Below are 10,910 nucleotides of genomic sequence, written 5' to 3' on the forward strand. Positions count from 1 at the left end.
GGGCATATTGATATTTTGTGACATGCATAGAATATGTGATAATCAAGTCAGCATATTTAGGGTATCCATAACCTCGAGCATCTATGATTTCTAGAGTATGTGTTTTCCATCTCTGTATTTTCAATATTTCCACATTTTTCCTTTTTCAGGTGTCTCTTGTAGAAAACAAATCTCTGATTTTTGATACTTTATTTTATAATATAATCTCAGAATTATTGGGTAACCATTTTTATACTTACTGTAATTGCAGTTATAGTAATTTTCTTTCTACCTCCTCATTTCTGTTTTTTCTATTTTTCATGCTTTCTTTCAGTTTTTTTCTTCTTTCCTGTTTTCTGTTGATATCAGATTTTTATGTGATAGTTTAAAAATCTATATCTTTATCTTCATTTCAAATAAAATAAGTTTAAGTCGTTGTTATCTATTTCCAGTCTTTGCCATGCTGCATATTTTTATGGTCTAGAATTTTAAGGTTTTCCATTTACGTATTTATTTTTTAAATGTTTTGCTATAAAATATATACAACAAATTTGCCATTTTTACCATCATAAGTAAAAAATTCTGTGGAACTAATTATATTCATAGTGTCATGCAAATATCACCACTATTTCCAAACATTTTCATCACCCAAACAGAAAATGTGTATTCATTAAGCAATAATTCCCCATTGTCCCTTTCCCACAGCTCCTGATAACATCTAATTTGCTTTCTGGTTTTATGAACTGGCCTATTCTAGATATTTCATATAAGTGAAAAAAATCCAAATTTTTCATTTTGTGTTTAGTTTATTTCACTCAGCATAATGTTATCAATGCTCACCAGTATGTAGCATGTATCAGACTGTCATTCTTTCGTATGACTGAATAATACCACATTCTGTTTATATATTCATCTGGTTAATGGGCACATTCTACTTTTTGGCTACTGTGAATTATGAGGCAATGAACACTGGCCTACAGGTTTCTGTTTGAGTCTCTGTTTTCAATATACACCTAGAAGTGGAATTACTGGATTGTATAGAACTTCTTATGTTTAGCTTTTCACAGAACCACCAAACTGTTTTCCACAGTAGCTATACCATGCTACATTCGCACCAAGAATGTATAAAGATTCCAATTTCTCCACATCCATGCCCATTCTTGTTATTTTCTAAGTTTTTGATTGTAGTCATTCTAGTGTATGTGAAGTGATATTTCAAAATTGTGGGCTTTTTTTTTTAAGATTGGATCTCACTCTGTCACCCAGGCTGGAGTACAGTGGTACAATCATAGCAGCCTTGAAATCCTGGGTTCAACCTCCCAAGTAGCTGAGACTTATAGGCACATGACACCACGCCCAGCTAATTTTTTTATTTTTTGTAGAGTCTTGTTATGTTGCCTAGGCTGGTCTCGAACTCCTTGTCTCAAGCTATACTCACACCTAAGCCTCTCTAAATGTTGGGATTACAGGCATGAGTCACAGCATCTGGCTTCATTGTAGTTTTGATTTGCATTGCCCCCGTGATTAATGATGCTCACTATTTTTACATGGGCATATTGGACTTTTGTAAATATTTGAAGAAGTGCCTATTCAGGTGCTTTGCCCATTTTTAAATTGGATCGTCTTGTTTTGCTGAGTTGTAGTTCTCTACACGTTCTGCATATTAAGCCCTTCTCAGATATATGATCTGCAAATATTTTCTCCCATTTGTTAGGTTATTCTTTCACTTTCTTATAATGGCTTTTGATGCACAAAAGTTTTTATTTTGAATGAAGTTCCATTTATCCATGATTTCTTTTGCTTATGTTTTTCATGTCATACCTAAGAATCCATTGTCAAATCCAAGATCATTAAGATTAACATTAGATTTTTCTCTAGGTGCTTATAGTTTTAGTTCTTACATTAAATATTTAGGTCATTGATCCATATTGAGTTAAGTTTTGTACATGGTGTGAGGTAGGTCTACAACTTCATTCTCTTGCATGTGGATATCCAGAAGTCCCAGCTCCATTTGTTAAAAAGACACTTCTTGTCCTACTGAATTTTTGACACTTGTCAAAAGCAATTGATCATAAGGATATAGGTTTATTTCAAGACTCTCAATTCTATTCCATTGGTCTATATGTGTATCCTTATGCCAGCACAACACATGCTAAATTACTATAGCTTTGTTGTAAGTTTCACCCTTGATCCTAGCCAAAAAGGTTGAGAAACTAGGTAGTAAGTTTTAAAAATATTAATTGTGAGTCCTCCAACTTTGTTCTCCTTTAAAAATTGTTTTGGAGCTTCATATAATTTCATATAAATTTGAGAATCAGTTTTTCTTTTTCTGAAAAAATATCTGTAGGAATTTTTCATAGGAATTTCATTGAATCTGGAGATTGTTTTGGGTAGCATTCACATCAAAACAATATTAAGTCATCTTATCCTTGGACATGGGATGTCTTTCTACTTACTTGTGTCTTCTTTATTGATAATTTGTTTCAGCAATATTTCCTAGTTTTTAGTGTATAAGACTTTTGCCTCCTTGGTTAAATTTATTCCTAGTTATTTTATTCTTTTGGATGTGACTGCAAATATATTTTTTTCAATTTACTTTTCAGATTTATTATTCAGATTGCTGATGTGCAGAAACACAACAGATTTTTGTGTGTTGATCTTGTACCCGGCACCTGAAGCTTTAAGTTTTATTTTCAGAGTATACTGATGTTCTTTTCTTAGATTTTTAAACTTTAGGCATAAAAACTTTAAAAAATACCTCATAGACTTTGCTTCACATATGTCATATAGGTTTCTCTACACTCCATTTCAGTTTTAGCTATTGCATCCTCCAAAACTTTGAAAAAGTTCCACGTATAGTTCACATTCTGAACCTATATACCTGAGGACATTTTTATATAACCTGAACATTAAGAAGAGCTATGAAATAGATGTATTTTATTGTGTTTAAATACTATTGGAATCATTTTATTTCTGCCTTGCAGAGGAAAACAAAACAGCCCCCTGTCTGTCTATATTAGAAGATACACTGGGCATTGATACTGAATAAAGAAAAGAACTACATATAAAGAGAGATAAAACCAATAAGTCCATTGTAAGTTTGTTTATATCTTCAGTGAATAATAAAAATAAACAGTTAAACCATCACTATGTATTATGCTGCCATATTTTATAATTTCATAAACTATAATTGTCTTCATCCATTTGTGCTGCTATAACAAAATATCTGAGATGGGGTCATTTACAAATAACAGTTTATTTTCTCATCGTTCTGAAAGCTGGGAAGCCTAAGATTAAGGCACTGACAGGTTCAGTATCTAGTGAGGGCCTGGTCCCTGCTTCCAAGATGGGTCCTTGAACACTGTATCCTCATGTGGCAGAAAGGATGAAAGAATAAAAGGCCTAGTTAGTTCCCCTGAGCCATTTTATAAGGCATTAATCCTATCCATGATGGCAGAGCCATCATAATCACCTCCTAAAATACCCTACCTCTTAATGCTGTGGCATTGGGAAATAAGTTTCAACATGAATTTTGAAGGGGATTCAAACATTCAAACTATAGCAAGCAAGAAGCTTGAAATTTGTGCAAACCTTATATATAGGGAATTGTAATTAAGATCCATTAAGAAAGGCTCTGTAGGAAAACAATTTAATAAGAGAGCCATGATTTCTTGAATTGAATGCCAGAAATTCAATAACAATAGTACCTAAATTTGATTGACTATGTGTGGTAAGCACTGATTTAAGTGCTTTAAATATAAGGGTTCATTTAATCACAACACTTCTATGAGGTAGATAGTATTGTAGTCAATATTTCACACATGAAAAAAAGTTGAACACAACATAAGTCACACACACGACCAGGAAAAAGTGGGAACAAAATTGAACTCCAGCTGCCTGGCACTAGAGCAGAAGCTCTTAACTATTACACAGACTGTACCTTTTCAACACAGTAGATTGGAACTATAATCTGAGATAAGAAAAGAACAAAGTCAAATTAAATATATTTCAAACTTTACCCTAACTCTATTATTTAGCAAGTTCATCATTTGTCTCCATATATTCCAAATAGTCTATATACTTCACCATTTTTATACACACAGAGAAGTCAATTTACAATACAGTATCATAATAAACAAAGTGTTTTATGTTTCAATTACTGCTTTTATACTCCTCTATTAATTAAGACTTTCTCTTCCTAAAGAGACAATAGTATTTCTGAGTCATGATATCCTTCTTAACAGGGCCTTTTTTATAGTATTCTGTTTTCATATGGTTCAAGTTATTTTTCTTCATCGTATCGATGCACTTAATTATCGTCTTCTCCATACAAAGCCAAGAAGTATGATATCTGTTTGAAACTCATATCTTTAGAAGTGTCTTATATTTTCTATCAGGAAGCTTTCAGACTTTTTTCTTTGATTATATTTATTTCCCTTAATATGTTGAATGTATAGGGCTTTTAAAAGTCTCTCCCATATAACAATGATGCCCATCCTTATTTCTACATTGGCACACATAGAAATTATAACATTTATATGTCACTCTAGTTAAACTGACTTGGTTGGTGAATATAGACACACAATTTGATGTTTTTAAATTCCTACATTTTCGTTATCCAACTATGATAATACAAATAAAATACAAAATATTAAGAATGATACTAAGTGCTGGATTTTTATAAAACCTGTAATGTATTTTTTTCAAATTTTTGACAGAAAATTGAAATGTTCTTCGAAGTGTTATTATGTTTAAAATAACATCAAATACCTATCTTTAAGCTGTTTTAAATGATTAACTTTTCAAATTCTTAATATTTGCCATTTGCACAGGAGAATGATAACATCACAAACACTTTTAGGTTTTTTTTCTCTGAATGGTGTAAATCCCATTCTTCTCATTGACTATAACTTGGATAACTCAATCTCTTTAAATTACATTTCAAATTGTGGCCATTTAGAAAATGTCATATCTTTCTTTTTCATTGAAGATAAAATATGACTGAATTTCAAATTCAACAAAATATTTCACATTAAGTATTGCCATAGAATTATGAATTTTTTTCTCAAGCATTTTGTATTATTAGTATAAATAATTCCTTATGATTAAAATTTTGATATCAGCTAATTATCACCAGTAAGACATGTAGGTGCTCAGAAATATCATTTACAAAAATCATCTTTTGACACTGACTATCCTTTAGCAAGTATGCAAAGGACACTAATTCTCACAAAAAATATTTTTTCAAATACTCTCATTTCACAAACTATTGAAAAAACTTTGGTCAATCAATACCTTTCAATATGAAACAGCAAAGGATGATATTCTGATCCAATTATTTCAAAGAAAGCTGAAAGTAAATGAGGCCATTTCAATTGTTTTGATTCTATTTTTAGGTCTATTCTTAGAATATACATTTAACTTCTGTATATAAGAGTTTCTAAATTAATAAAAATGTATACTATTTAATCTCAGCGTTTGCCAAATAAATTCTTGATGTGAAATCTTTGGTCACCAGGGCTGGGGAACCTGCAGCCTTAAGGCCACATGTGGCCTTCTATGTCCTTAAGTGCGGCCTTTGACTAAATCCAAATTTTACAGGATGAGTCTTTCTATGTTTATTAATACATTTTTGTTTGTCTTTTATATTTTTATTTTATTATTTAAATGGATGCATTTAAAATACCAAAGAATAAAATAAGTTTCAATGAAATAATCCTCCCAGATTGACTGGCACTATTAGAACATTAGTAAACCATACCTGAAACTGTGGACCTCCAAGCTGCAAACAAACAGTCAAACGCTTCACAACAAAAAGCAGACACAACAAAGTCATTACAAGGTTAGTTAACTTTGAAATTAACAAATAGTTTTCATTTTTTGAAATTATTAAGTACATAGTTAGATTTTTACAAAATAATGTACATTTTTAAGTATATCTAATTGAAGTTTCTTGAATGTGGCCTTATTGGATTACAGCTAAATTGATGCAACCTTCCAACATGAAAAGGTTGCCATTCTGGGTTAAATCTTCTCTCTTTTCAGCCATAGTACACAAATTTACAGTGTTTTCATAACATCTTATTTTTTTCTAAAATATTTCTGCAAGATTTTGACTATTTCACTTGTATTTTGTTAATTTTACAGAATTAAAAAATTATATTTGTCTAAGCTTTTCTTATCAAGATTTTAATTAATGCTATCAACTGAGCACATTTTTAAGTATCTCCATAATTATCAATCTGAAATACAGATTCTTATTTAATAATAATATTTTATACACCTAACCAGTACAGTGTGCAATGTGTGGGGGTTGGGCACATTTGTAGTTCTGACTCGGGCAGCGAAAAGGCAGTATATGTAGCCAATGTGTTTGTACCCCAGTAATATTCTGAAGTTAAAAAATATATATTTCATATCTTGTCATAAGGCATCATTATCAGCTAATTGATTTGGAAGATCTCAGCCTGAATTAAGGTAGACGGCTCTGAAAACGTCTGGCAAGCTGCTACTCTTCTCCAGAAGATCTGAAACATCCCCACCATCTCTGTCTGCGGTGCTAAAATATCTGCTTCTCAGACTGCTGTGATTCTCCCTTCTAGTCACACATCTGGCTGCAACTGCTTCTGGAGAGTGAAGGTTTCTCCTTTTCTTCTACTTTCCAAAATTCACAGGAGTTCCCCTTATGACCAAGTTATACCCTGATCCTATTGGGAAGGGGATTTTGGAAGATATGCTTTCTGGATTTTTCTTTCAAAGGAGATCTTAGGAGGAGTTGATTGTGTTATCAAGTTGACAGCATATAATCCATCACACGCAAATAGTACGAGACTTAAAGTCACCTTTCTAGGTCTATCAGAGCTCACGTGGAAAAAATAATTAAAGATACTTTTAAAATCAACAAATAGTATAGTAATTAAAGTAGATTTGATGGATATTTATAAAACTATGTACTCAAAAACGGAAACATTTCTTTTATATAAGATCCTATAAAACATGCACAAAAATTGACTGTATGTTAACACAGAAAGTAAAATCAATAAATTCCAATACAGAAGAAGCAAAAGAAAAAGAAATTGCCTCTGACCACAGTGTAAAAAATTATTAGATATTGCATTTCAACTAAAAATTGATAATGTCTCTTTAAAACGCTTGAGTCCAAAAGGAAACAGTAACCAACATTAGAGAATCTCTAGGGAAGAATGGTAATAAGATTACTATAGTAAGAATCCATAGGCTGCTTTGTTCGGTTGTCAAAGGCAGTCCCCTATTTGATGATTTGCTAGGAAGACTCACAGGGCTGGTCATATAGTCATACTCACAGCTAAGATTTATTATAATGAAAGGATACAAAGCAAAATCAGCAAAGGGAAAGGGTGAAGTTCAGAAGAAACAAGGAGCCAGCTTCCAAGAGTCTTCTCCCAGTGGAGTCACAAGGGACGTGTTTACTCTCTCCTCCAATACATTGTGACAAATGTCTACCAGCGCAACTCACCAGAAACTCACAGTACCAAGGATGTTAATTGGAGGCTAGTCACATAAGAATCCTCTGCATAGCATATACCAAAATTCCAGACTCTCAGAAGGACTGCATGTGTTCAGCATAATCCACATTGTTTATAAACACAATTTGAGCACCTTGAGGCACACTTACCAGGGAATGGTGACCACTGTCCCAAAATCTAAGATCCCAGATTTTGCAGTTCATAATTTCTCAAGCAGTACTTTCTAAGAATATCAGTCTCAGGCCTGCTATGTTAATTCTTTTCTCCAGAAATGCAGCTAAAACAATGATCAGGAGACAGTTCCTATACTTAATAACATATATCAGAAAATATCCAACTCAGAAAAGTTAGGAAAAGGAAAACAAAGTAAACTAAAAGAAAGCAGAAAGAATGATCAGAGGAAAAAAGTATATGCTGAAATTTATGAGTTTGATGACACACTTTTTTGAGAGGTTAAAAAATTGACATTAATATAAGGCAATAAGTAATCTAATCAATTAAAAAATAGTGTGACAGGGAACAAATAAGAAATGCATAAGCTTAATTCTTGACAAATAAACTTTTAAACTTCTATGCAATAGATAGGAAAATATATGTTAACATTGAAATCTACAAAGATTAGAAAACATAAATATGCTGATTTCCATAAGCATAAAGGAATGAGAGAAAATATAACCAATAAGAAAAAAAAAAGAAAGAAAAGCCTCAAGCTCACATGAAAAACAAATTCTATTAAACCTTTAAAGAACAAATAATTTCAACACTATTTAAGCTGTTCTAGAGTATTAAAGAAGAAAAAAGCTTTAAAAAAGTTTTTGAAGATTTATGTTGATATCAGAACCTATCAGACTAAATAATAACAACAACAAAAAACTACAGTCTAATTCTGTATTTTGGCTTAGGGATATAAATATCAATATAAAAATTATAAATACAATATTAGCAAGCAAATATAGTGGCAATTTTTCTAAAATAATAGAAAAAGAAGACCAAGTAGAGTTTATATCTTGGATGCAAGAATAATAAGTTAATATTAGAAATTTTGTACAAATAATTGACTATGTGTTTCCGAGTGGAATAACTATTGCAGGACAACACTTTTTATGTGTTTCCCACAAAACACATGTAAAATAAAAGTTTTGACAGTGGATCTTTTTAAACGTCTATTTTAGTGATATTCAAGTTTCTGCATAGGTCATGACTCTATCTGAATTCTTTTCAAAGTTACTTAAAATTTTCCTTTCCAAAGTAGTTTTCTGGTGCCTGAGATTCAGTTACCATGAAAGCTTTCTCTACTTTACATAAAATTTTGGTTCCTGGTAAAATGGAAATTCTGTTTATGTTAGTACATGATGTTTGCATCTTAGTTTGTGTGGTAACACTGAAAGTGAGTTTTCCTTGCAAAGACAGTAGAGAAAATCTGAGAACTTTGGAAAATATTCTAAAATAAAATGCTCCAGTAGCCAGAAAAAAATAAAATATTTGAATTAATGAACATAAAGTATAGAAATAGTTATTAAAGCTGCACAACTTAAAGAAATATTTTTCTACTTATTTCCTATATTAGAGAACTCAGCATGATGTTAAGGTTTAATAAATATTGCTAGATGATTAGAAAAGAGAAGATATTCTCATTTATATTAACCTCTATGCTGTGTGAAGTTTCCACAAATAAAAAGAATTACTCAGATTAATAGTTAATACTCAGAAGATGACTCAAAATGCAGTGCATTAGCATATGCAGCATGAACCTGTCATAGAAATGTGCTTATATTATCAGTATTTGGGGGCAACATACCAGTTAGGGATTTTTTAACTATAAATAAGAGAAAACTTTGTCTCAAACTCTCATACACTGTTTTCAGAAAGATAAGAAAAGCTTTGTTTCACAGCAGACCTGGCTGCCTTCTGATTTTAAAAAAAGTATCCAAAACAGAAACAACAGAAGAAAATCATCCTGTCTACCACCAGATAATTTGAAATCAGTCTGTTAGTAGGGCTATTAGAGACAGAGAATTTCTCTCTCCAAGCACACCAGATGCTCTGGAAGCATCTTAATGCTGTCAGCAACTGGGAAATTCATGGGGCAATTTTGGTGAAAGGACCAAGTGGGCTGGTTAATTGAACTGGTGGGATCACAATCAAAATTCTCATTTGTCTTTATCCTCACCAGCTTGGCCATAACCAGAATCTATTTGCTGTGAATAGTACTAATGCATGATTTTCAATTAGTGCTTTATCCAGATATTCAAGTGCCGAATTTAAAAAATACATGTGTGTACACATGTGTGCATGTGTGTAGGACATTGCTTGGTATTACCAGGCCTTTGATTAAAGTCAATGGAAAACTACAATAACCCAATTTAGGCAGGACTACTAATGACCCAGGCACTTTGGGAATGAAGGTTTTTGTCACTCAACCAAGTAAAAAGAAACACAACGAGCTGAAGTGCTTGCTGAGGGCCAAGACAATACATACAGAATGGGTAGTAGAAGAATATAGTTATAAATACCAGCTACAATCACATGACCAGTTTCAGAAAAAATAAATATGATTGTTTTATTACTATTATTATGATACATTTAGGGGGCACAAGTACAGTTTTGTTACATGGACGTATTGTGTAGTGCCAAAGTCTCGGTTTTTTGTGTATCCATTACCCAATTAGTGTACATAGCACTCACTGGGCAATTTCACATCCCACACTCCCCTCCCAACCTCTTACCCTTATGCCCTTCTGAGTCTTCAGTGTCTATTACTCCACTCTCCAGGTCCTTGTGTACTCATTATTTAGCTCCCAATTATAAGTAAGAACGTGCAGTTTTTCTTTTTCTATTTCTGAGTTATTTCACTTAAGCTAATGGCCTCCAGTGCCATCCATGTGGCTGCAAAAGACAAGATTCCATTCCGTTTTATAGCTGAGTAAAAGTCCATGGTTTACATCTATCACATTTTCTTTATCCAGTCATCTGTCAATAGACACTTAGGTTGAATCTATATCTTTGTTATTGTGAATAGTGCTATGGTAAAAGGAAAATGTACAAATGCAGGTATCTTTTTGGTATAATGACTTTTTTCCTTTGAGAGATACTTAGTAGTGGGACTGCTGGATCGAATGGTAGAACTACTTTTCAGGTCTTTGAGACATCTCCCCATCGTCTTCTGTGGAGGTTGTACCAATTTTTACATTTCCATCAATAGTATGTAAGTGATTCCTTTTCTCTGCATTGGCCTAGGCAAAGAATTTATGACTAAGATCTCAAAAGCAAATGCAACAAAACAAAAATAGAAAATTGGTGCTCAATTAGACTAAAAATCTTCTGCACAGCAAAAGAAATAATTAACAGAATGAATAGCCTACAGAATGGGAGGAAAATATTTGTAAACTGTGCAACTGACAAAGGCCTAATATCTAGAATCTACAA

The sequence above is a fragment of the Lemur catta genome, chromosome 6 (assembly GCF_020740605.2).
Source record: "Lemur catta isolate mLemCat1 chromosome 6, mLemCat1.pri, whole genome shotgun sequence".
Classification (NCBI taxonomy): domain Eukaryota; kingdom Metazoa; phylum Chordata; class Mammalia; order Primates; family Lemuridae; genus Lemur; species Lemur catta.